A 27,783-nucleotide genomic window follows, 5' to 3' on the forward strand; every position below is an offset into this window, starting at 1 on the left:
GAGGGATTGGGATCCGCACTTGTCTCTTGGGTTTCACCACCTCTCACACCCTGTGCACTCCTGTATAATCACTCTGTGTATTCCTTAGGTTTTGTGCAGTAGGACAGGCTGGAGGTTAATAGAAATTTGCAGCAATGCTGCGTATCGCTGTTGCCACATGTCCTGCCTAGAACCGTGGGACCGATGCAGTGAAAGTGTTCTGGGGCTATAGGATCAAATAGACGCGTCCTAAAAACCAGCCCGTTCACTGATGTAATGTCTGTATTGTGGGAACCTGCTCTTAAATCTTAGTTATTAGGTAATGACAAGAAATGGCCGGATACTTCTTCTCTCTTTTTTATTCCCTATCAATTACCAACATGTCAGTCTGTTTTATTATCATTCTCCCTATAAATGATGAACACTAGGACTGAGAACTGCAGCTTTATTTGTGCTTTAAAATATCTGTCAAGAAGAAACTTTCTGCCTTCAGGTTTAACCCTTTGTGATGCTGGACAACATGGCTGTAGGCCTTCAGCTTTAGGGGCATAGATTTGTCTGTGGCACACAAAGGGTTAAATGGTCACTACTTCCTAAAATCATTCCAGTGGCTTGTGTATAGCATATATAGCAGGAACAGTCCCTAAGTTTGCTCATAGTCTGTACAGAGAGATCCCATAAAACTATGGCAGCATAGGTAATTCCCCTGTACTAAGCACAATTCAGCAGGAACAGTCCCCTAAGTTTGCTCATAGTCTGTACAGAGAGATCCCATAAAACTATGGCAGCATAGGTATTCCCCTGTACTAAGCACAATTCAGCAGGAACAGTCCCTAAGTTTGCTCATAGTCTGTACAGAGAGATCCCATAAAACTTATGATTCCATAAAACTATGGCAGCATAGGTATTCTCTGTACTAAGCACAATTCAGCAGGAACAGCCCCTTAATTTGCTCATAATCTGTACAGAGAGATTCCATAAAACTATGGCAGCATAGGTATTCCCTGTACTAAGCACAATTCAGCAGGAACAGCCCCTATGTTTGCTCATAGTCTATACAGAGAGATTCCATAAAACTTATGATTCCATAAAACTATGGCAGCATAGGTATTCCCTGTACTAAGCAAAATTCAGCAGGGACAGCCCCCTAAGTTTGCTCATAGTCTGTACAGAGAGATCCCATAAAACTATGGCAGCATAGGTATTCCCTGTACTAAGCACAATTCAGCAGGAACAGTCCCCTAAATTTGCTCATAGTCTGTACAGAGAGATCCCATAAAACTATGGCAGCATAGGTATTCCCCTGTACTAAGCACAATTCAGCAGGAACAGTCCCCTAAATTTGCTCATAATCTGTACAGAGAGACTATGGCAGCATAGGTATTTCCGAAGTGCAATGCTTCATAGAAGTCAGTGCAGTCTGCATAACTGCCCAGTATAAAGGGATGCTATAGGAACACTTTAAAGCCCAAAACACAGTAGCGTTGAAGAAATGGTAAGTAAAGTCTTCAGAATGTGTTTGAGCGATTAAAGAAAAATGCTGCTCCTTTAATTCCTGATGGCTTCATTCCCGCAGGCAGTTTCTAGGGCCCATTCCCACAGTTCCTGAAACAACCATTATTTCTGCTTCCAGTTTGACTATACACTGATCACTTCCATATGGGACACGGACGAGACTCTCGGGGTGCAATCCAAAATATTTGCTGAAACGAAGGTTGAACTTCCTAGACGATTCCAGTTAATCCCAAACTGCATTGGCCAGGGGGACGCACATTGACATTCGGGGAAGGTTCACCTGCAGGTACAGATAAGAATCCCAAGGCTCTCTGCACCTGTTTTAGATTTGTCTTGTTGAAATGAGGGAGGGTGATAAGAATGACTGTGGGGGGAGACTCAGAGATATTACGGCACATTTACAAAGCACAAGCACATTGTTGTTGCAAAGTCGCTGCATGAAACCTTTCCAATGACCTGCCTAATATCTATAGGAGGACCACATTGGCATATTAGTTCCCCATTATGATCCCATTATTGGTCCAAAGCCAAAGGATATGATTGCCCTTCTGTCGCCCAGAGCATTGGCACCCAAATAAGGTAAAGATCTCCTTGCCTTATTGTACCCCAAATGATTGCTGAATCGGTGTGAGAAAACATATCTTGATTCATACATGGCTACTTTACTTTGCTAAATATTGCCCTATGCCTTAAAGCAACTAGGGGTAAGCGAAAGAGACCTAATGATAGGGGGCACTGGCCAGCTCCCTCTTAATTTGTCTTCTGCCTACCCCTAGTCTGTGTTTGCACCCCCCCTAGTCTTACTCCCCTTCCACCCCTCCATCGTTCTCCCCTCCCTCCTGTCACCTTCCCCTCTGTCATTTTCCCCTCCCTCCTGTCACCCTCCCCTCCCTTGTTCTCCCCTCCCTCCTGTCACCCTCCCCTCCGTCACTCCCCTCCCTCCCATCTCCTCCTTCGCTCTCCCCTCCCCTCTCCTCTGTTGCTCACCCCTCCCCTTTCCTCTGTCGCTCTCCCCTCCCTCCTCCCCTCTGTCGCTCTCCCTCCCCTCTCCTCCATTGCTCTTGCCTACCTCGCTCCTCCATCACTCCCCCCTTTCTTCCGTCGCTCTCCCCTCTCCTCCGTCACTCTCCCTCCCCTCTGCTGCTCTCCATTCCCCTCTGCTCCGTCACTCTCCCCTCCCTCCCCCTGTCACTCTCCCTCCCCTCTACTCTGTCACACTCTCCTCTGTCTCTCTTCCCTTCGTCGCGGTCGGGCGCATGTGTGGGTGGGGGAGGGTGTGGCTGGCTCAGGTTACATAGGGTGCCCAGCATGGCGCAGCCCCCTTTAAGCCTATTTCATATTAGGTGGATTACAGGTGTTTTTTGCCCACCCCTTGTATTCTCTTTCCTTAGACCACAAATCTTGAGCTGTTTGCTGCTAGGCTGGTGGGTGAGCCCTTGGGATGTACATCAGCACTTGCAATCCAGATTTGTTTTTCTTGCCAAAAATACAAAATACAAAAAATATAAAATCTGAATTTTTAGTTGACAAAAAAACTCAAATTTTTCAATATTTTTTATACCCTGAGGATGGAAAAATTCTGAATCTGAAAGTCTAGCATCTCAGTCCTGCCGAGGTTGTATACAAGTCAATGGGAGAGGTCCCTATCCTATTTGGAAGTTTCTGTGGTCTGTGCCGGAATTAGTGCAAAAATTAGACTTTTCTTGCAAAAATCAAGGGTTTTTTGGGAAAAACCAAAAAAAAAATAGAGTGAGTTTCGCTTTATTTTATTATGTTTGTCCCCAATCTGATTTAAATTTTAATAATAAATAAGGCCACAACGTAAGTTCTAGTTTGATCAGAAATTCGTAATTTGCATCATTTGAATTTTGATAAATAAGGCTCCCCCCAATTTAATTTAAATATGAGCATTTATTTTTGTTTAAATACAAAATTTCCAATTTGGGCAGCCCATTAACCTACATTTATTTGAAATGTTCCTGATGTTTCCATTGATCGTGTGGGCCTAAAATTGGGCATCCTATAACATACTCAAAGTTAAATTAAAGACAAACCACCCCTTTAAGGGGAAAAATCTTTAGGTTTTTTGATCTTACCGTAGCCCAGATATGTAGAACTGTAACCGGAAGTCTGTTCTGTTGATCTCAGTCCATGCTAGTGTCTGGCAGCTCTTCAACCAATTGCCCATAATAAGGGGCTGGTCAATGTATTCACTCATCTTATCGGTATCTCTGGGAACAGCACAAGCTCTGGTGGCAGTTACTGCTTCTCAAGGGAAATCAAATGTCCAAAATACTGAAACTTCTCACAGAAGAAATGTTTTTATCCGGTTTTCCCACAGCATCTTTAGATCTTCCTCTAGTGATGTCATCCAGTAAATGGGTATGCGTTGCCTTGATTATTGAGTAGCAATGTTCCACCCTGCATGTTCATGCCTTAATAATGGTACTGGTATGGGACCTGTTATCCAGAATGCTCTGGGCCTGGGGTTTTCCAGATAAGGGACTTGTAATTTAGGATCTTCATACCTTAAAGGGATTCTGTCATAATTTGTATGATGTCGTTTTTATTTCTAAATGACACTGTTTACACTGCAAATAATTCACTCTACAATATAAAATGTCATTCCTGAACCAACAAGTGTATTTAGTTGTAATATTGGTGTGTAGGTGCATCTCAGGTCATTTTGCCTGGTCATGTGATTTCAGAAAGAGACAGCACTTTAAGATGGAACTGCTTTCTGGCAGGCTGTTGTTTCTCCTACTCAATGTAACTGAAAGTGTCTCAGTGGGACCTGGATTTTACTATTGAGTGCTGTTCTTAGATCTACCAGGCAGCTGTTATCTTGTGTTAGGAAGCTGTTATCTGGTTACATTCCCATTGTTCTGTTGTTAGGCTGTCGGGTTGGTGAGGGGTGAAATCACTCAAATTTGCAGTACAGCAGTAAAAAATAACTGAAATTTATCAGAGCACAAGTCATATGACTGAGGGCGCCTGGGAAACTGACAATATGTCTAGCCCCATGTCAGATTTCATCATTAAATATAGAAAAATCAGTTTGCTCTTTTGAAAAACAGATTCAGTGCAGAGGTCTGCTGGAGTAGCACTATTAACTGATATGTTTTGAAAAAAACATGCTTTTCCATGACAGTATCCCTTTAAGTCTACTGGAAGAGCATGTAAACATTAATTAAACCCAATAGGCTGGTTTTGCCTCCACTAAGGATTCATTATATCTTAGTTGGGATCAAGTATAAGCGACTGTTTTATTATTACACAGAAAATAATTTTTAAACATTTGTATTATTTAGATAAAAAGTCTAAAGCAGATGACCTTTCCGTAATTCTGAGCTTTCTGAATAACGCGTTTCTGGATAATGGATCCCATACCTGTATAATGCAGAAGAATTAAATGTACAGTGGCTCTGCACCTCTATAATGTCTGTCCAAGATGATGGAATGCAAATTATAGAGGAAACTAACAGTGGAATGGTCCCAGCACAGTGGCACTATGGGCCGATCTGCCTTGTTAACTAAATTAATACATTTCTTTAACTCAGCCAAAAAATAATGAATTAATAGTCACCGTCCAATAAATACATTGATTACATTAAATGTCAATTAAATGGTACAGGTATGGGACCTGTTATCCAGAATGCTCTGGTTCTGGGGTTTTCCAGATAACTTATCTTTCTATAATTTGTATCTTCATACCTTAAGTCTACTTAATCATATAAACATTAAAAAAAACAATAGGCTGGTTTTGCTTCCAATAAGGATTAATTATATCTTAGTTGGGATCAAGTACAAGCTACTGTTTTATTATCATAGAGAAAAAAGTAAATTTGGATTATTTAAATAAAACAGAGTCTATAGGAGTTGACCGTTCCATAATTCTGAGCTTTCTGGATAACGGGTTTCCGTATAACGGGTCCCATACCAGTCTAATGCATCACAATTACATGTACAGTGTCTCTGCACCTCTATAATGTTTGTCCAAGATGATGGAATGCAAATGAAAGCGGAAACTAAAGGTGGCCATACACGGGCCGATAAAAGCTGCCGACAGACCGTGTCGGCAGCTTATTGGCCCGTGTATGGGGGCCCCCGACGGGCTTCCCCGATCGAGATCTGGCCGAAAGTCGGCCAGATCTCGATCGGATGGGATTAAAAATCCCGTCGGATCGCGGCCGCATCTGTTCGTTGATGCGGTCCCGCGATCCGACCGCCCGTTTGGCGAACGCTAGGATCCGATCGTTGGGCCCTAGGGCCCACGATCGGATCAGCCCGATATTGCCCACCTCAAGGTGGGCATATCGGAGGGAGATCCGCTCGTTTGGCGACATCGCCAAACGAGCGGATCTATCCGTGTATGGCCACCTTTACAGTGGCACTATGGACCGATCTCTCTTGCTAACTAAATGAATAAATTCCATTAATTCATTAAATAATGAATTAATAGTCACAGTCCAATAAATATATTAATTACATTCAGTGACGTAACTAGAGTACGCCGGGCCCCCCCACTCAGATCCCCATCCTCCCACCCACTTCTTGTCCCACCTCTGCTCCGCCCACTTCCCACCCTGCCTCCAACCACTGCGCCTTGCGTTCCCCTTCCTTGCTGCAGGTAAGAGAATGGCTGGGGAGGAGCGGGTTTACTATTAGCTACTGTATAAAGGAAGCAGACCCCACAGTGTGGGCCCCCCTTTTTCCCAGAGTTTGCTTCCTCTATAGTTACGCCACTTATTACCAGGGCCGGAACTAGAGGTAGGCAGAGTAGGCGCCTGCCTAGGGCGCAATCATAAGGGGGCGCATTTTTAATGGGAATTTTTTCCGGGTTTTTTTTATTTTTTATTTTCTTTATAAACGTTGCTTTTTACCTGACCGATGTGTGTGACTGTTGTATGGGGCTGTGCCGTGCACTATTGGTTTCGGACAGTTAGTGCTCCGGCTCCTGCAGAGATCCCCAACCTCCCTCTAACTTGCTGGCATTCAGCGGCGTGCTTCTTTTCAACGAGCGGTTGTGAACACGCTGTTGGAAGCGGTGCATCCAGAAGTCGACGTCACCACCTGCAGTAAGCAGCCGAGAGAGGAGGAGAGCTGGGCTGGCGCGTTGGTTTGGTGCCGGCGCAATGAAGAGAACTGGTGCTGGAGAAAATCAGACGACTGGCTTTATTTTTGTCACGGCCGGCACCCAATACCAGAACAAATGCCAAGCACCCTGGTCTCGGCTTCACCAGTAGTGTGACCACCGTTGGGCTTCGGGAGGAGCCCTCAGCTTACTTGGGTGCCACCTGGACTTAACGAGGGGTACAAGGCGAGATGTTCTGGCTGGCGAAGGGGCACGGCTGTTAGCAAAGTCTTTTTGGGCCGAAGGTCACGGTACAAAAGGATTAGGCAGAAGGATGGTCAGACAGGCTGGGTCGAGGCAGGCGGATATCAGAATCGTCAGGCAGGCAAGGGTCAAAACCAGGTAGTCAATCAAGGGGTTAAGCAGGAGAGTTGTTGTAGGCAGGCAAGGGTCAGGATACAGAGTTCAGAGTGGTCAGGATACAGGCAGGGTCAAACACGGATAATCAGAATACAGAATAACAGGAACAGATGCACTAGGCTCAGAAACCACTAGAAACAAAGTTCTATCACGGGCAACCATTGCTATGCTATGCAGCTATTTATGTGTTTGAAATTCACGCCTTTGCGACCCCGCCGTACAGGTATTGTTACAATTTTCTTATTTATTCCTGGTTCCTGCTGGCACAGGTACATGGGGAGAATGTTTATTGATGGCACAGGTGCAGATTTGGGGGCATATTTATGGCTGACTGCTGGCACAATTACAGATTTGAGGGCATATTTATGGCTGACTGCTGGCACAATTACAGATTTGAGGGCATATTTATGGCTGACTGCTGGCACAATTACAGATTTGGGGGCATATTTATATAAATGAAAAGTTTCATTAATGTGTTGTAAGGTTTGTTTATTAAAAAACTGTAATGGTAAGGCGGGCAATGGTAATACAAGGGTAATACAAGGGATTCTAATTGAAGCCCTTGCCTAGGGTGCCAAACTACCTTGGCCCGGCCCTGCTGATTACATTAAATCTTTATGTGCTCCCTTAATCCAAAGTCGCCTCTATCAACTTGATAGCATTTACTGATGGCAATACTGATCGTACTGGTTATTATTATTATGATTATATATGGGGGGTAAATCTTCTTCCTCCAAATCCAGCACTTACAGGCACTACCATTCCCTATAGACACAGTCCAGCAGTGCAGGTGGTTGCCACAAACCGGACATTTCTTATACCAGCTCCACCAACTTGCTCTATCAGACTATTCAGTTCCAGCTTCCTGTGACTCCCAGGCTGCTTTGCAACTTCCTGCAGCACTGGGATTAATGTTGGGCCTGTTGCTAGGCAACCGTTGACAACATAGTGACACCCATTCGGGATCCCAGGTTTCTTTACTGATATGTTGCATTCTTAAAAACATGATTAAAAGGCCAGTATTAAACAAAGAAACAAAGACTATTTGAGTGAATACTTATAGTATTCAAAACAACATGCCCCCAAAACTGTTGTGCTGCTTACTAATTCTTATTCACAAATCAGGTTTTAGGGAGTCACAGTGATGGGCTAACAGAACTATGACGCACATGTAGAACATTTCACTTTAATACTAATCTGCCTTCTGGGTGGAGCTTACTTCCTGGTTGTTATGTGACATTAAGTAAGATAATTACAATGAAGCAAATGAATCAGAATTAGCCATCTGGTCATACAGACCGATCACGAGAGAACCGACAACCCGCACTTTGACTCCAAATGCATTCACATAACTAGATATAACTGGGCTCCGCAGCAAGTAATTTTTGGGGCCCCCTAGAAGTTGACCGTTTTTTCCAATATTTATTGCAGAGGGCGGGGCCATGACGTAGAGAGGGGGCGATGCCATGACATAGAGGGACGGGACAGTGCTGTGGGGTGGGTCTATGGTCGCAGCGATTGGCAAATCGCCTTGTCAATCATGGGGAATCCTGCCCAGTTTTCCTTATTAAGAAAACTGGGCAGGAAGGTTTGAGCCCTTCAAAATGCCAGGCTGTCTGGGTCAAAACTGGACAGATGGCAACCCCAGCCTCATGTGGCCCGTATACCTCCTGGGTTCCCCTGCTTCCTCTGTAGTTATGCCCCTATCCAACTTTTAGGGGCAAATTCACTAACCGGCGAAAATTCGCCAGAGACGGCTTTACCGCCACACTTCGCAAGGCGAAACTTCGCTCAGGCAACGCTAATTCACTAAGTTGCGAAGTTTCGTCGGTGGCACCGAACGGTTGAACAGTTGTGCTAGCGTTAATTCGCCAAGCAAAGCGAAGTTGTGCTAGCGTCGGCTAATTTGCGGGAAGTTAAAGTTGAATGGACGTATATGTTGCAGCAAATACATTACACTACACAATCCCAGGGAACCTTAAAATAAAATAAAGTTGTTATATTGCCCTATACATGTGCCCAGTGTATAGTTTATGTGCCATATGTAAGGAAATGTAGGGGGGAAGCCGGGTACCCTAAAATTTTTTTAGATCTTTTGCAGCCTATCGCCCTGAAAAAAGGAAACAGACTCCAGTGTTTTTTGGGACTTAGAAAAATTTTCAACAAAATTTCAAGTAAGCCGTTTAGTAAATTTCCCCCTTAGAGTGCTCCAATAATTTTTGTTGGTGGTCAGGGCCGGATTTGTGGCAAAGCCACAAAGGCCCAGGCATAGGGCGTCGAAATTTTAGGTGCGGCATGCCGTCCAGCCACATCCTAATGTGCATTGGGAACGCACAGTTCCCCAGCGCTATGGCACGGAGGTGGACGGGCGACGCTAGGACCATGAGGGAACAAGATGCCGCTGAGGGAAATCCTGCCCTGTTGGTGGTAGTTGTGTGGTGGGGGGTGTTTATATTTTTTTAGAAATGTTTGCGTGTAGCCTTGTGCAAAATCACAATAGGGGTCATTTACTACATGCAGGCTGCAAGTGCGAGAAATGGGTGCAATCGGATATGTTAGAAGGAAGAAAAATTGCCACAGGTGTAGTGTTTATACAAATGGCTACAAAACCATAACATCTGGTCTTTGTGCTCCATTTAGTGTTGCCCCCTGCCTGGTTAAAATAATACTTGGTATTAATGTTATTAATAGGGAGAAAAATATAGGAGGCCGGTATTTTTTCCCAGAAAAAGGTGGCAACCCTAGCTCCATTTCAGACTTGTATGCACCCCATGAATATAGGTCTACCATGTTTGGAAGTTTGGTATTCATTGGAGTTGGAAAGGGGGAGGTACATAGCCTGTCCAATAAACAGGGTCATTTAGACTTTTAGACAAATAAAGGGGTGGTTCACCTTTAAGTTAATTTTTAGTATGTTTTAAAATGGCCAATTATAAGAAACTTTTCAATTGGCTGTTATTTATTATTATTTTTTTGTTATTGCTAATTTTTATTATTCATCTTTCTATTCTGGCCTTTTTCCTATTCCTGCTCCAGTCTCTTATACAAATCATTGAATGGTTGCTAGGGTAATTTGGACCCTAGCAAACAAATTGCTGAAATGAGCAACTGGAGAGCTGCTGAATAAAAAGCTAAATAACTCAAAAACCACAAATGATAAAAATGAAAACCATTTGCAAATCGTCTCAGAATATCACTCTCTATATCATACTAAAAGTTCAATTAAAGGTAAACAACTCCTTTAAGAAGTACAAGTGACCAATGGCCTAGGCAAGGGGTAAAGGCGGGGCTGCCGTGCATCCACCAATGTTGAGCTCTGCACCTTGAGCTAAATTGTCTTTGAAGCAGGGCCAAAACTAGGAGGAGGAAGCATAGACATTTGCCTAGGATATAGTCGGGAAGGACACAGTTCCCATCGGCAGATATTCCTTTGGTGGGAAAGGAAGTTAGTGGCAACGGGGGTGGTGTCAACTAGGAAGGTTTGTCAACTAAAAAGGGTTGTATTGCCTTGGGTGCCAATACTACTTGTTATGTCTCAGCTTCAAAGTGCTGTTTTTGCTCCCCCTTACTGCTGGGCAAGAGTCATAGTAAACGACCCCTGATTTCAAAGTGTGTAATATATATATATATATATATATATATATATATATATATATATATATATATATATATATATTATATATATATATATATATATATATATATATATATATAGGTATGGAACCTGTTATCCAGAATGCTCAGGACCTGGGGTTTTCTGGATAATGGATCTTTCTGTAATTTGGATCTTCATACATTAAATCTACTAGAAAAGCACTTAAACATTAATTAAACCCAATATGTTTCCAATCAGAACTAATTATATCTTAGTTTGGGTCAAGTACAAGCTACTGTTTTAATATTTGTGGGGACTCATAGGGTTAATGTGCACATATGGCTTTAAATCCCTAAACTTCCTGATCTCCCTAGTTGCTGGGCAGATACCCATGAAGCTAGTTGTAATTTACATATCCAAGTTATTGGCCAAGAGGTGTTTTGACTACTTCCTGACACACTTTGGTATAGTGAGTGAGAAGGGGCGGAGCTTCCTCTTTGGCTCCTGGTGTCTGATCCAGCTGGATGTTTCCAGGGACCCTGGGTACAACAAGGCCCAGTAAAGCCAGTTTGCCCTTGAGGGACCTGAACCTCTATTCGGGGAACAGGGACCCCGAGAATAAGGCCAGTGAGTGGCAGGAATATAATTGTTATAGACTCTCTAGGAGAGTAAGACAGAGAGGGAAGATAGAAATAGCAGCTTTGTGCTCCATCATGGAGGTGTAACAGGGAGTAGCTTCCCAGGCTGTAAGATTTGCCTACAGTGAAGGGACACAGTGGATAGGGTGTCAGGCTTTAGCTTCTCCTCCCTGACCCCTCTACTAGGTGAGATCCAGACCACGTGTGACGTATTTCTGCCTGGAGGTGCTGTACTGCCTTCACTACATCCTCAGGGAATGAACCTACACCTGCCTCTGATATACTGTCTGAGTTGTGTGCCTATATATTCTGCACATGCCTCTGTACTGATGTAAGCACCCTGTGGATCATTTGTCTCTAACAAATAAACTATTTGTTCTTTTGACTGCAAGAACCTCCTGGCGCCCATTTCTTTATTGGTTAAAGCACAGTAGCCTGTAGGAGTTGTAGTTGCTCTACACCGCACCTTCAATACTTCTCTATTGCGAAGGCCCTGCCTTAAGTGATAAAGTCCAGTGTAATCCGTGCTCTAGTTTACCAGCTGGTGATTAACCCCGTTGGCCTGGATAGTCCAAAAACATGTTATATATTACAGAGAAATAAATAAATTTTTGAAAATCTGGATTATTTGGATAAAATGGAGTCTAAAGGAGATGGCCATTCCGTTTGGATAACAGGTTTCTGGATAACGGATCCCATACCTGTATATGTATTGACTGTGTTTATATTATGCAACTGCCTAATACTGCTGATCACCCTTCCAGTATCCCTTGTATCCATTACTTTGTTCCTTCCCTGTCAGCCACTGGTATCTTTGGTGTATAATGGCTAAATGCACTTGATTGTGTTGTAGAACAGAATTTGGGGAGCAAAGCGGGCAACTTGCTTTTCTACAGGTTGGAATGGGAGCCTTATTCTCAAAGTGTAATTCCGTCTGTTACATCTCCAGTATTAATGGAAATGTTATTAACCCACCTGTCTGGTACCCGTTGCATTCAAACATGCATAAAACCCTTTTTTTCAGTGCAAAGTTAAATGGGAATGAAATGAATGAAAACAAGCAAACAAACCAGTAAAATAAAGAACAATGTTTTAAAAAAAAGAAAGTCGTAAATTTCCCAGAGCTTTTAAGGCTAATTATTGCGGCAATGAAACTCTAATGGCTTGTGAGTAAGGTACATTCTCAGCTTTCCCTATGTTGTCACAGCCCGTGGGAAGGATAACCTGCTCGTAATGCACCACATCCACGGAGGAACTTGAGTTAATGGCAATTAAATCTGATGCTGACAACTGTAGCAGTCACTTTCAATTTAGTTTCATGGGTAGAGTCCTGTGCCAGGCCAGCAGCAGCATCAATAACTTGCTATTTACAATGTGATGGGAAAACTGTTGGGTCACTTTAGCCAACCCAGGAGGCCAAAACTGAAACTCCTCATTGGGCGCAACATCGGGGCATTGTGTTACTGGTGATTACAGTGAGTGGCCTCTTGAGGTGCAGCAGGTATTTGGCAACTTCTGTTTCCATTCTATACGTAGTTGTTTTATGATCTGAGAGATTAATAAGGGAATGAATGTGGCACAGTCCCACTCATTCCCATGGTCTTATTCCTGCTGACGGAACTTTCCAAGGACAAACTGAAACGGCGCCACTGGACATTTTCCATGAGTAAAGTCTCAGCGGCCATGGCTCACACCTATATGTAAGTGTTGTGCTTAACGCACTGGCAACAGTTACCCAATGTAGCATTCCATGATCTATATGCAACGGATATGGGATTTTATAAGCACAACTGAGACCCCTCAAAAAGGGGATTCCGTTGACTTGGTTCCTCTCATTTATAAACTGTTATTTCATCCCAGACTCTAAGTTTTTTGCCCTTTTTGCTTCTGCAGACTGCAGACAAGATGGAGTCTGACCTCCTGATGTTTTAATGGGAAGGAACAGAAACCTCAGCATAATTGTTTTTGCACACCCACTCAAACAAAGCAGTGAACGGGTCCTGGAACATGAACATAAAAATGCATGAATTTGAACAGATGGGATGAAACTATTGCCTTTCTGTACATAGGCACAGCCAATCAAGGTAATGGGTTGTAATTATCCGTCTAAATTCTCTAAAAGTGGCACTACCTTTAAACACTAGGGAAACCATTGAAATGAGTTCCCAAATTAGGACATAACATGCGTCACAATAATAGAACTGCAAAAAAAAAGGGGAAATGGTGCATCCAACTTATATGAGCATTACCAAAATAGATGCAATTTCAAAAATTAATTATAAAATAGGAGGACATACAGTTCACCCCAGTCCAAGGGCGCATATACACAGAAGCAAGCAGCAAGTAAAAAAGTACAAATAATTTATTAGGACATATTAGGACATTGCCTAACGCGCAGTGGCGTAACTAGATGTTGCTGGGCCCTAGAGCATATTAATTTAAGGGCCTCCAACATATCCAGTGTTTGTCCTGTCCTGTTTTACCAATATATGTTGAAATTGCTCATCAATAAGAGCCTTATGGGGCCGCCTGTACCTAACGCGTTTTGTACCTGTTGGGGCACTTACTCATAGGCTTACGAGTAAATATTTTGTACTTTTTTACTTGCTGCATTACCAATTTTTGGAGGAACTCACATTTTTGATTTTGCTTCTGAATAACATGCGTCAACCTAAAGCCACAAAGGTTCTAAAGATTTGGATTCAGTTTTGGCCAGGCTCTGGCTTGGTCAGGTTTTGCACATTAACTTTCTTCCCCCCTTCTAGTCCTTAATTAATAAGGGTTCAGAGTCACTTTGGAATTCGGCAGAATCCTTCTTGAAAGATTTGGAATTTGGTCAAATACCAAAAATAGGGATTTGGTGCGACCCTCCAATAGGATGTCAAAGATAGGTGCATTTTCAGCATTCAAGCTAATTTGAGTGTTTTAAACAGTGGACTACAATGTAATAAATGCAACGTTGTGATTTTTAGTGGTGATCTAGTTTTTTGCAAATGAACAAAGAATAGCAATCTTTTCTATATGACTACGTTTTTTTAAAAAAAGTGGCAATTTAGAAAATTCTAATTAAAAAATTTCAAAAAATATTTTTTGAAACGTCAGTAATTGATAAATTGGCCTTCCAGTGTCATCAGTATGGTGAGAGTGTGGACAAAAACTAGCCAATTGTTGCTAGTGAATAAAATGGCAGAGAATTCTGCTGAAAAAGGTTCATATTTGGCCAGTGGTGTGTTGGGCCTCCCTGCAAAAAAATCTCTGATCCCCTCCTCCCACCCATTTCCTGCCTCTGTCCACTTCCTGCCAGGACTCCACCCAATCCCGCCCCGGATTCTGCCCACTCCCTCTGGGTTTCTTGTTGGTAGCAGACCGGGCAGTACGGGCCCCCCCTACCCCGGACCCACTACGACTGTGGGGCCTGCTTCCTCTATAGTTACACCACTGTAACCAAATTAAAGATTTTTTATTATAAGTTTCAAGTTTTTTGAGAAAGCTTCAAATGCAAATTTTGATCAATTTGAAATTTTTTATACAAAATTTCTATATTCTTCAGATTAAAAAATTCCGAATTTTTAAAATTTGCAATTTTTTGTCCCGCTTTAAGAAAAGAGCACCGGAAAATAAATCGTTTTCAATTTTCAGAACACTCATTTAACAGCAAAACTTCTGCTAATAAAATGTTTGTAATTCAGATTTTTAATTCATATTTTTCAAATAGTGAACCCTGAAGATTTGAGCTAAAAAATCTCAAATTTAAAAATATTTAGCAAAATTGGAATTAGACTTTTAATAGATGTATCGCTACAGGTCAACTCAGTTGATAAGAGGAATCGCACACACAGAAGATTATACAGGAATGGACTCGTGACTTACCATATTTTCGATGATGATTTGTCTTTACTAGTCAATTCACGACTAGTAATGGGTGGATTTAAATGGTCTCATTAAAAAAAGGTTCTTATCAACTCAGGACATCTACAAATTAAATTAAACCCTCTATGCTTCTCAAAATCATACATTTTAATATTGTATAAAAGAGAAAAGAACAAAGCTTTAACTTTAGGGTTTTTCTGCTCCCCTCTCAGTTGGAAGAGGGGACTTTTGGAATACATTTCTCATGTGTTCTCGTGCCCGGTTTCCCTGGCTATTAAACATTTACAGTTATATAAATTGCTTCTGCTTCTGATATCATTTAAATAAAAACTATTTTAAGGTATTGTTGGCAACATTTCCTGTTTGAGAGACTTTCCATCGCTCTACGATTTCACTCTAGTTTCCTCTTTCTAAACCCTGGATTTTTCTATTCCAGAATTAAGAAACATCAATAAGCCAAGCTCAATGCCAAACAAAGGATTTGCTAAAAACAACACAGAAATATACATGGGGCTCTAGCTTGGAAATTTAGGAGCACATGTCTACAGTGGCCAGAAATCACAGATCAGAGCTATAATGCAGTAAGTAAACACTGGAAACTTGAGAGAGTGAACGATATCCTTAAAGAGCAACAAACAGAGACATCAGCGTGGTCAATGACCAGAAGTTCTTCAAGACATTTACATTCACTGCAAACAGACACTATAATTATCACTCTGTACATCCTGCCCTGGGATTTCTTTAGGTACTAAAATAAATTACAATAATACATTGTTATCAGAATTGTGCAGGTACTAATGTAACCAAGAAATTAAAAGCCACTGGGGAGTTATTTGACCATATAAAGGCACAAGGCTGCAGGCTGAGTTATACAGGGAACTCTGAGTATCACTCATGTATTATAAGGGATAATGTACCCCCTACTGTAAATGATAAGGATATTAGAAGTCACTGAGGGGTTGTTCTGTGACCATATAAAGCACAAGGCTGCAGGCTGAGTTTATACAGGGAACTCTGAGTATCACTCATGTATTATAAGGGATAATGTACCCCTACTGTAAATGATAAGGATATTAGAAGTCACTGAGGGGTTGTTCCTGTGACCATATAAAAGGCACAAGGCTGCAGGCTGAGTTATACAGGGAACTCTGAGTATCAACTCATGTATTATAAGGATAATGTACCCCCTACTGTAAATGATAAGGATATTAGAAGTCACTGAGGGGTTGTTCTGTGACCATATAAAGGCACAAGGCTGCAGGCTGAGTTATACAGGGAACTCTGAGTATCTCTCATGTATTATAAGGGATAATGTACCCCCTACTGTAAATGATAAGGATATTAGAAGTCACTGAGGGGTTGTTCTGTGACCATATAAAGACACAAGGCTGCAGGCTGAGTTATACAGGGAACTCTGAGTTATCTCTCAATGTATTATAAGGGATAATGTACCCCCTACTGTAAATGATAAGGATTTAGAATCACTGAGGGGTTGTTCTGTGACCATATAAAGGCACAAGGCTGCAGGCTGAGTTATACAGGGAACTCTGAGTATCACTCATGTATTATAAGGGATAATGTACACCCTACTGTAAATGTGACTATAGTTCAACTTTTTTTCCTGATGTTGGGACAGTGTTTTAATAAATTTACTGGTGTTAAAACTGTCATTTACAAAAATATATTGGTTTTGAGTGAATTTGTTGTACTTTGTCTCTGGGGTAACTTTAGGGTTTTAAATTGTCTTCAAGTTTTTGAAGCATATGAAACTCTGAAACTCTCTCAAACTTCAAAGCAAAAATGGTGACTATTTTTTAGGGTAATGTCAATGAAAAAGACGCAGACATTAAAGCACAGTGTTACAGAGAATGTTGCTATTAGACTGAACAAAGCAATATTCTTTGGTTTCAGAAAGCAGTGGACATTTGCTATTGTATTGGGGAATGCCGGGCTACTATACGGGTGAAATGCAGGAATTTCAAATCTTGATCAAATCATTTGATATGTTAAAAGTAAAAGCTGCATCTTCTGACTTCTCAGCCATGATGGAAAAAATCCATTGTATGTGCAGTGTCCTCCTGCTTCTAAACTTTGGGCCTATTCCATGGTCATTCTTTATATCCTTAAAGGAGACATAAAGGATAAGTGAAAAAAACCCTAATTGTGTAGGCAACTATAAGTAATATATGGTGTTGCTTTTACATGGTGCTAAAAATTAATATTATCTATAAAAATAGCCCCTTTATTGGAGCTCCCTATAGATGTTCTCTGGCCCCTGTCTGTGTTTCAAATGAGGGGTGGGCGTGTCCTAACGGTCCCTGCCAGAAGCACAGTAGGAGGGGAACAGCCAATCACAGCCCTGCAGTCACACAAGCACAGACAGGCTTCAGTTCCCTATCAGGTCCTGCTAGCTGCTGATTGGTTGCAATGAGCTGAGAGCCGCTGGCTCCCCTGCACAGCCTGGGAATTCAGGGAGCAGGAAGTGGAAGAGAAGGGAGGGATTATTAGGGTTTTGCAGAAATATTCAATAAATCAGCCTGAAACACTATTTTTTTAAGCGCAATTCTTCTATATCTAAATGAGTATAATGTACTGGTACGTTCTTATTTTTACACACAAATGTCTCCCTTAACAAAGAAGTCAAATAGATAGGATAATAGATGATAGTATGTTAAGAAAAGGAGAATAGAGGTTGAGTGAGGAGAGGAAGAATAATATTAGTTCAGAGATTCAGTTAGATATTTTGGTGGGTTCCTAGTGTTTCAGTGACACTGTGTGTGTCTAACCAAATAACACAATTCACAACATTTGTACGATTGGTTGTCAGTTAAACTCTGCAGAACCAACTCAGGATCCTTTAAGCCCGGGAGTTATTTTGCTTACGGAACATTTCTCTCCAGACAGGGTTTTCCTATGGACAGCAAATCTCCAGTTGCATTCAGTTAAAACCTCTTGCTCATTTTTTACAGTGTGTTCTTTTTATTTAGTTATTGTTAACTCAGCAATTTCCCATTTCCAAATGGCGGCTGCCCCTACAGTCCTCCGGCGCTTGCCAAATGGGCTCATCTGCGCTGAACTGTTGACCTGCTTACTATTCACATTTTCTTCATTTGCCCCATTTTCTCCGTATTTCAGGGAAAGAGGAATAAACGAAAACCTCCGTGAGCGCTCGACTGTTTGTATTTATTTTTATTAGAAGCAGCACTAAGAGGTTTTCATTGTCTCTCTTCTCATTGCCCAACTGGCCCGGAACCAGCACAAACACAACTCCTGTCCAAATTACTTATCAGATGAAATGTTGGAATCGTGTTTTAGGCCTTAACACTCTGAGAAGCATTTGCACAAGAGTTATATACGCTGCAGCTTTTCTTTCATTGGCTAAATAATTAAAGGCAAACTCTCCTTTATGATTAACGATTCAATTTGCAGCCAAGGTAGCCTTAGAGATATGTGTTATGGGGGTCATAGGAATAAACCCATGGAGTAGATGCAGGGATGCCATCAGAAATCACAGGGCTCGTACAAAGCTTTTCTGGGCCCCCTGGTCCCTGTCCACCTAAGCCCCGCACCACAATAAAAATGCCACACACACATTATCAGTAAAAACACTTTCCCACAAATTATAAAAAGCCATTGGTAGTCAGGGCCCCTCCACAAGTTAAAAAAAAACACCGGTAGCCAGGGCCCCCCTCTTATTAAAAAGAAATTGGTGGCGAGGGTCCCCGCTAAAAGTTTTTAAAAATATTCGAATTCGACTTTTCGACAATCGAAGTACTGTCTCATTAAAAAAAAATTCGACTTCATACATTAAAGTTACCGAAGTGCAATTTTAGCCTATGGGGACCTGCCACAGCACTTTTTTTGATCGAGCGATTTTTATTCGATCGTTCGATCAAACCTTTTGCGCTAAAATCTTTCGAATTCAATATTCGAATTCAAAGGATTTTACTTCGAGGGTCGAATTCGAGGGTTTATTAACCCCCCCGAAATTCGACCCTTGATAAATCTGCCCCTAAGTGCAACTAAACTGGTTAGAGGGATGGAAGAGTTAAATTATGAGGGGAGACTGACAAACAAAAATGCTCTGTAAGGCTACACATATATTGTTATTGCTACTTTGTATTCCTCATCTTTCTATTCAGGCCTCTCCTATTCATATTCCAGTCTCTTATTCAAATCAGTGCATGGTTGCTAGGGTAATTTGGACCCTAGCAACCATTTTGCTGAAATTGCAAACTGGGGAGCTGCTGAATAAAAAGCTAAATAACTCAAAAACCACAAACAATAAAAAATGAAAGTGAATTGTCTCAGAATCTCACTCTCTACGTCATACTGACAGTTAATTTAAAGTTGAACAACCCCTTTAAGGCAATGGTAAAGGGGCTCATAAAAACCGTCAAAACAGGAAACTGTCATCCAATATTTTAACTGCTTTTTACTTTTTTTATTGTCTCATATGTTTCCTCTTAGGCACATTTCTCAACTGACCGTTTTGGACCTTTCCAGGCTATTTATAAAGAACTTGGAACTCAGGGGAATTAAACTGAGTCAGCATTCCTGGTGGAAATCCTTATTGCGGAAAGTAATGAGAATTTACTTTTATACTTGTATTTTTTTTATTATTTTTATATTTTTTAAACATATTTTCTAATGTAATCTTCATTCTGATATATTTGTCTATTTATATAAATATACTATTTCAATAATAAGAGGTGAGTGTATATTTACTTCCATAGGTGGAAGGTTACATGTGTGATTGGGAAGGTCCAGAGATTTTCAACACTGATTCCTTAATACTATGCCCTGTATAAAATCCCAGAAACCAGCGCCAAAGCAATATATGTATTGCCCCCCATTTTCTTTTATTATAAGCTCACAGCACCTGGCAGGATAAATGTAGTGCCAACTTCATGTACAGGTATGGGACCTGTTATCCAGAATGCTTGGGGTTTTTCTGGATAACAAATCTTTCCATAATTTGCATCTTCATGCCTTATGTCTACTAGAAACTTAAGTAAACATTAAGGGGGTTATTTACTAAACTCCGAATTTTCTTTTATAAAATCGGACTTTTAAAAATCACAAATTTTTCTGAATTTATTAAACCCCGAGGATGGAAAAGTCAGAATCTGAAAATCCGGCATCTCAGACCTGTCCAGGTTGCATATAAGTCAGTGGGACAGGTGCCAAAGATTTTTTACGGGCAAAAATCTGAGTTTTCTGGTGAAATTGTTTTTTTCGGGAACATGTAATAATAATTGATCGGAGTTTGTAGCAGAAAATATTGAGATAAATTCGGACTTTGATAAATAACCCCCTAAATGAACCCAATAGGCTGGTGTTGCCTCCAATAAGGATTAATTATATTTTAGTTGGGATCAAATACAAGCTACTGTTTTATTATTAAACAGAAAAAGGAAATATTTTATAAAAATCTGGATTATTTGATTAAAATGGAGTCTATGGGAGATGGCTTTTTGTAATTCAGAGCTCTCTGGATAATAGGTTGCTGGATAATGGATCCTATACCTGTATAATACATTTATCTAGTCTTGTTAATCTATTACACACTCTGCTATCAGATTCAGTCTTACATTAGATACCACTGTTCTGCCAGTCCTGATAATGGAGGGAGAAGAGAATATCAAGCTTCCTATAGATACTGCCTTGTACCAAGCACAATTCAGCAGGAACACAGAGATTATAGTTAGAGCAGAATTATTTACCATTTAAGAACAGATATGGGATCTCCCATAGACTCCATTTTATCCAAATAATCCAAATTCTTAAAATAATTTAAATTTTTCTGTGTAATAATAAAACAGTACCTTGTTCTTGATCCCAATTAAGATGTAATTAATCCTTATTGGAAGAAAAACCAGCCTATTGGGTTTATTTAATGTTTATATGATTTTCTAGTAAACTTAAAGGAAAACTATACCCCAAAATGAATATTTAAGCAACAAATAGTTTATATCATATTAAGTGGCATATTAAAGAATCTTACCAAAGTGGAATATATATTGAAGTAAATATTGTCCTTTTACATCTCTTGCCTTGAACCACCATTTTGTGATGGTCTGTGTGCTGCCTCATAGATCACCTGACCAGAAATACTGCAGCTCCAACTGTAACAGGAAGAGTTCACCTGACCAATAATACTGCAGCTCTAACTGTATCAGGAAGAGATCACCTGACCAGAAATACTGCAGCTCTAACTGTAACAGGAAGAGATCACCTGACCAGAAGTACTGCAGCTCTAACTGTAACAGGAAGAGATCATCTGACCAGAAATACTGCAGCTCTAACTGTAACAGGAAGAGATCACCTGACCAGAAATACTGCAGCTCTAACTGTATCAGGAAGAGATCACCTGACCAGATATACTGCAGCTCTAACTGTAACAGGAAGAGATCACCTGACCAGAAATACTGCAGCTCTAACTGTAACAGGAAGAGATCACCTGACCAGAAATACTGCAGTTCTAACTGTAACAGGAAGAGATCACCTGACCAGAAATACTGCAGCTCTAACTGTAACAGGAAGAGATCACCTGAGCAGAAATACTGCAGCTCTAACTGTAATAGGAAGAGATCACCTGGCCAGAAATACTGCAGCTCCAACTGTAACAGGAAGAGATCACCTGACCAGAAATACTGCAGCTCTAACTGTAACAGGAAGAGATCACCTGACCAGAAATACTGCAGCTCTAACTGTAACAGGAAGAGATCACCTGAACAGAAATACTGCAGCTCTAACTGTAACAGGAAGAGATCACCTGACCAGAAATACTACAGCTCTAACTGTAACAGGAAGAGATCACCTGAACAGAAATACTGCAGCTCTAACTGTAACAGGAAGAAGTGTGGAAGCAAAACACAACTCTGTCTGTTAATTGGTTCATGTGACCTAACATGTATGGTATGTTTGTGTGCACCGTGAATACTACGATCCCAGGGGGTGGCCCTTATTTTTTAAAATGCCAGTTTTCTATTTATGATTACCCAATGGCACATACTACTAAAAAAAAGTATATTATTATGAAAATGGTATATTTTCATGCAGAGTTTTACATATGAGCTGTTGTATACAATATCTTTTTATAGAGACCTACATTGTTTGAGGGGTATAGTTTAAGGGATGAAGATCCCAATTACAGAAAGATCCGGAAAACCCCAGGTCCCGCGCTTTCTGGATAACAGGTCCCATACCTGTATAGAGAGATGTGTTATTCCATGTCAGATGGACAGCTCTTTAGCTTGTTCTCCCTGTCCCAGTGCTATAAAGTGGCAGTGCATCTTAGCGGTGGAATTTGGCTGTGTGTCCTGTAAGTTTATCTTTCTGCTCCTGGCACATCCTCCAATTACTTCCGGAGTTTATCTTAAAATTCTTTCATTCATTTGCAGATCGTATCCCTGCAGCATGGCGGTCATTCATTAGCTTTGAATGTGAAATGTCATCTTGTGATCAGCCAAACGTATCTTGTCAACATTAAATAAACATGCATTAATACATATGGCTGCAGAGCAAACAGATCACCCCCCTGGGATAGGAATGAACCAGTAAATAGTAAATTTAGCCTGAAATCCTCTTGGAGAAAATAACAAGAGGAACTGCAACAAAACATTTTGAAAGGAAAACTCTTTTTTTACATTTTTTTTTCCTTTCTGTTCTCTGGTTCTGAGTTCTGACCCTTGAAACAATGTAGCAGAATCCCCTTCTTTTTCTTCAGGCTTCTGCAACATTGTTACAGGAGTCAGAACCAACAGCTCAGCCAGATTTAATAGCAATATTAATTTAATAGCATTTAATAGCAATTACATTTACAATGAGGCCGCTTCATATAAGGTGTGACTGCAATCCCTCTCAAAATATATAAAGGGTGCTATCATGATGTTGTAACTGCAGTGCCTCCTGCACTATTCTATGGAGTATGTTCTTACTACTCCACCTACTGGTTTAATTATTACATGCATTATAATTAGAAATGTCCTTACCAGGCTGCCTTTCCTAACCATGTGACCAAGTGCCCACTGTTTGAGTGCAAGATGCTCCTGCTACATAAGGGACTGGTGCAAGTGGACTACTAAGTGCAATGTGCATAACTTAGGGTTACGAGCACCTGAGCCCAGTGTACCTTGCATTTCATGCAGCAACATAGATGCAACCAAACAACTGGGGTAGACAAGATGAGCTCAAATAAGCACAGGCACTTTGTGCATGGCATTATAGTCAACCCAATACTGTAGCTAGAGCTACGTTTTCCTGTATGCTAAACACAATTCAGCAGGATCAGCCCCTAAGTTTGCTCATAGTCTGTACAGAGAGATCCCATAAAACTATGGCAGCATAGGTATTCCCTGTACTAAGCACAATTCAGCAGGAACAGCCCCTAAATTTGCTGATAGTCTGTACAGAGAGATCCCATAAAACTATGGCAGCATAGGTATTCCCTGTACTAAGCACAATTCAGCAGGAACAGTCCCTAAATTTGCTCATAGTCTGTACAGAGACATCCCATAAAACTATGGCAGCATAGGTATTCCCTGTACTAAGCACAATTCAGCAGGAACAGTCCCTAAATTTGCTCATAGTCTGTACAGAGAGATCCCATAAAACTATGGCAGCATAGGTATTCCCTGTACTAAGCACAATTCAGCAGGAACAGTCCCTAAGTTTGCTCATAGTCTGTACAGAGAGATCCCATAAAACTATGGCAGCATAGGTATTCCCTGTACTAAGCACAATTCAGCAGGAACAGTCCCCTAAGTTTGCTCATAGTCTGTACAGAGAGATCCCATAAAACTATGGCAGCATAGGTATTCCCTGTACTAAGCACAATTCAGCAGGAACAGTCCCTAAGTTTGCTCATAGTCTGTACAGAGAGATCCCATAAAACTATGGCAGCATAGGTATTCCCCTGTACTAAGCACAATTCAGCAGGAACAGTCCCTAAATTTGCTCATAGTCTGTACAGAGAGATCCCATAAAACTATGGCAGCATAGGTATTCCCTGTACTAAGCACAATTCAGCAGGAACAGTCCCTAAGTTTGCTCATAGTCTGTACAGAGAGATCCATAAAACTATGGCAGCATAGGTATTCCCTGTACTAAGCACAATTCAGCAGGAACAGTCCCCTAAGTTTGCTCATAGTCTGTACAGAGAGATCCCATAAAACTATGGCAGCATAGGTATTCCCCTGTACTAAGCACAATTCAGCAGGAACAGTCCCTAAGTTTCCTCATAGTCTGTACAGAGAGATCCCATAAAACTATGGCAGCATAGGTATTCCCTGTACTAAGCACAATTCAGCAGGAACAGTCCCTAAGTTTCCTCATAGTCTGTACAGAGAGATCCCATAAAACTATGGCAGCATAGGTATTCCCCTGTACTAAGCACAATTCAGCAGGAACAGCCCCTAAGTTTGCTCATAGTCTGTACAGAGAGATCCCATAAAACTATGGCAGCATAGGTATTCCCTGTACTAAGCACAATTCAGCAGGAACAGTCCCTAAGTTTGCTCATAGTCTGTACAGAGAGATCCCATAAAACTATGGCAGCATGGATATTCCCCTGTCCTTGCTGCGGCTCGGTCTTGCGGCTTTGCCTATCAGGTCGGCTATACAGCCCTCGCACCTGTTGGCGGCTGCTTGAGTGTGTGACCGGGCTAAGTTAATGGTTAGTTTACCACAGTCGCACACTCAGGAAGCCGCCAGCAGGTGCGAGGACTGTATAGACGTCCCAGGAGTGACAGGCAAACCCAGGCCACAACAAGATGATTCATCATGGTCCTTACCGCGGTCACAAACTCAAGACAGAGGGAAGATCAGCATTGAACTTCAGAAACAGAATTTACATTAAACAGATGAGAACACTAACATTTAATAGGGCTATTCAGTGTTTACTTTATTTCAAAGTAGGCCTACACATACCCACTTTTGTTTGTTGTATTCTGTTGTTGTAACAGTTAAAATTGAAAAAAGGTTAAAACTTTTAAACGTTTTTAATCTGTTTTATGTTTTGCGGCTCCAGACTATTTTTCTTTAGTGGAAGAAGGGGCAAAATGGCTCTTTTGATCATAAAGGTTGCTGACCCCTGGGCTAACTCCTCAGGACTAGACTCAGCAGTCTATCTACATCTCAAGGAACAGGCCATTCCTTTGAGGACAACAATGTGCACATTTTGGATAGAGGACAGATGGTTTGAAAGAGGTGTTAAAGAGGCCATTTATGCCAAAGTGGAGAAACCATCCTTGAACAGAGGAGGGGGGCTGTGACACCGCTTGTCATCACCCAGCAATGCTTTGACATCCTTACCACGGCGGCTTTGCAACAATTTACACTTCCAGTCATGTCTAGTAACCAATAGCAACCATATAAATGTTTGCTGGCAAACCAGGGATTGCAACCCTGACTGGTTGCTATTGGTTACTAGACCTGCTGCAAAGAAGAATCCAGGCATTCCCTGTTGCATTCAAACACTATGCATTCACAAGTGAAACCTTTTGTCTTCTGACCAAAGGTTGGACCTCCAATGGGATTTGAACTGAAAGTCTGACAAATAGTGCAATAGGATGTTAATGATCCAGTCCTGGATATTTTCCACCTCATTTTTAATCATACTAAAAGGAGACATGAAATAAGGTTTGAAAATGCCTGAAATCAATCAATATCCCACAATGACATGGGGTTAGGTGACGCCTCTGTAAGATGAGTTGTAGAACACAGTTAACACTGCTCAGCAAAGCACTTATAGATGTCAGATAAGTTACTAATCCATGTGTTCCACTGCATGTCCTGGAAATCATCCTGTTTTGTTTCTCATTATTATTCTAATTTTACTGTAATCGAAAACTGCCCTAAACAAGTTCACAAGCGGGACATCTGGTTTTCATTGGCCTGGTTTGCTCAATTGCTTTGATCTTTCCATCACAGCCCGATGGATTCCTAGATCATGCCCCATATTCTTGTTAATTTTTTCCAAAAAATGAAGTTCCGCTGAACTCACAACTCCGCAGAGTAGTTAGAAGGGGGGGGATTAACGTGTGTCTCCAGGGAGCTTCTGATTCTGGCTACCTTTGCTTATTGGATTACTGGAACTTACAAATACACCAGTTCTGTTTGCATTGGGATGTCCCTTTTAGCATCAGTTTATTATGAGAAGTCCAAAAAACTTACTACTCAACTGCTGCAGTCTATACAGGCCTGTCAAAAAAGGGCCAAAATGCTGGAATATAGCCCCCAACTCCAAAGGGCACTCAACTCAAAAATTCAAAAATATATTCCCAGTCAATTCTCAAAGCTAAAAAATCACTTTTTATTTATCATAAATATTAAAAAGTAGGCATACAGACCAATTGATGCTCCGCCTTACGCGTTTCGGGTATAAATTTTGTGACCAAATGTAAGAACAGTAATGCCTATGAATAAGTGCCTGTGGGTGCGAAACGCGTAAGGCGGAGCATCAATTGGTCTGTATGCCTACTTTTTAATATTTATGATAAATACAAAGTGATTTTTTAGCTTTGAGAATTGACTGGGAATATATTTTTGAATTTTTGATCAGTTTATTATGAGCCAGAGAATATTGGGCTTTGCTATATCAAACTCCAATCTCAGATGTGGCATATGCATTCAGCATGTATCTTGTCTACAATCCATGTGCAACTATGGGTTACAGTACAACCCAATTACATATGCTCAAACCCAAGGAAATTCCAACCCATCATAACATAGTAACCAATCAGTGATTGTTGTTTTCAGATAACTGCACATAGAGCAACAAACGCAACACTCTGATTGGTTGCCATGAGTTACTGACCATGGGAAAATTTGCCCAATTTTAATAAATGACCCTCATTGAGTGACTTTTGACAACAGACTGTCCATAAAGTTTCGAAATTCTCTAGGAATTTCCAGAGGAAACCAAGTAACATCAGGTCTCCTGCTTATACTTCTTCATAGGTGACCAATTCCTAAATCTTAACTGAAATCGACCCTTGATGAGTTGCTACTTAATGTTGGAGGAAAAAGGTCCTCAAAAACCCCTCAAAGCATGTCAGAGAGGGGACTGGAAATGATGTGTTAATGACAACTGCAACAGGGCAGTGACTAGAGTCTTGAATGGGATACAAGAGTATCTACTACACGTGCAAATCCTATCAGGCTCCTACTTATTTACTGTATTTTACCAACTTAGGACCAACCATAGGACAAGTTATATAGTTTGAGACCTACTTTACAGAGGCAGAGAAAACCACATTCTTCTATGGTAGCTACAGAGGGAGTCTGTTCACATGACGATGCCAGTATGGATCATTTTAATTGCAGGAATGGGTTTGCCCTTTATTTATACACCACACCCGTCAGAGTAAAAACGGCCTAATTAAATTATGACAAATTGCACATGTGAAGGTGTGTGTGTGTCATCCAATATTCCAGGTTAATGGTCTCAACGATAATTAAGGATGGGAGTTAACCAAACATGTTGTGTATATATATATACATATATATATATATATTAAGATACAGTACTGAACCATTCACCCCATGTTCCAGCCAGTAGATGTCCCATTTTTATTGTATCTGGTGTCACCTTCCTTCTTCTGTTTCAAGTCAAAAAAAAATTCCTGCATTTTATCTAGTTATTTATCCAATGCTAAGGCTCAAAAATGCTTTTGAATGTCAGCACA

This window comes from Xenopus laevis, chromosome 1L (assembly GCF_017654675.1).
Source record: "Xenopus laevis strain J_2021 chromosome 1L, Xenopus_laevis_v10.1, whole genome shotgun sequence".
Lineage (NCBI taxonomy): Eukaryota > Metazoa > Chordata > Amphibia > Anura > Pipidae > Xenopus > Xenopus laevis.